This window comes from Aplidium turbinatum, chromosome 13 (genome assembly GCF_918807975.1).
Source record: "Aplidium turbinatum chromosome 13, kaAplTurb1.1, whole genome shotgun sequence".
Lineage (NCBI taxonomy): Eukaryota > Metazoa > Chordata > Ascidiacea > Aplousobranchia > Polyclinidae > Aplidium > Aplidium turbinatum.
In genome coordinates this window covers 9,443,318-9,443,906 of record NC_137484.1, presented here as the reverse complement: position 1 = coordinate 9,443,906, position 589 = coordinate 9,443,318, and positions in this window count along the sequence as shown.

Sequence of the window (589 nt, the reverse complement as noted above, 5' to 3'; positions counted from 1 at the left end):
GAACCCCCTGATTTACTTTCGCGTTTTTCATGGAACCCCACCAACAAAAATTCAAAAGTGACAAAATAGCTTGCAAGTAAATCAAATGGTTTGCTATTAACCTACACTTTAAAAAGTAACCAGATGCTTCAACCAATAAAGGGCTGTATGACTAGCCGAAAACGTTAGCTTAAATAAACAGATAACACAAGTCACCAAATCATAAATAACCTCTAGTTTATGTAACTGGGCTATTTAGAGTGTGAGTGCGGCACGGTGATCTACAAACTCAGCATGGTGCATCAATTATGCTGAAGCAGGAAAACAATTCCCCTAAAAAACGAGGAAACCTTGTGGATAGCCTACGTCACAGAACCCTTTAAACTCACGGAACCCCACGACATGTTGAAAAGCACTGATGTAGATTGTCTTTGACTCACAGGGGTCACTTTTAGTGGGATGTTTTTAAGAAAACAAACTAGTGGGGCGATAAAATGCCATGCAGTAACTTTTGAAAATTACCTTATCCGTTTTTGCCAATAGGCTAAGCTCATATCAATTAATGTAGTGAAACTTTCATGCATTGTAGACAAAAAAATCACAATGAAAT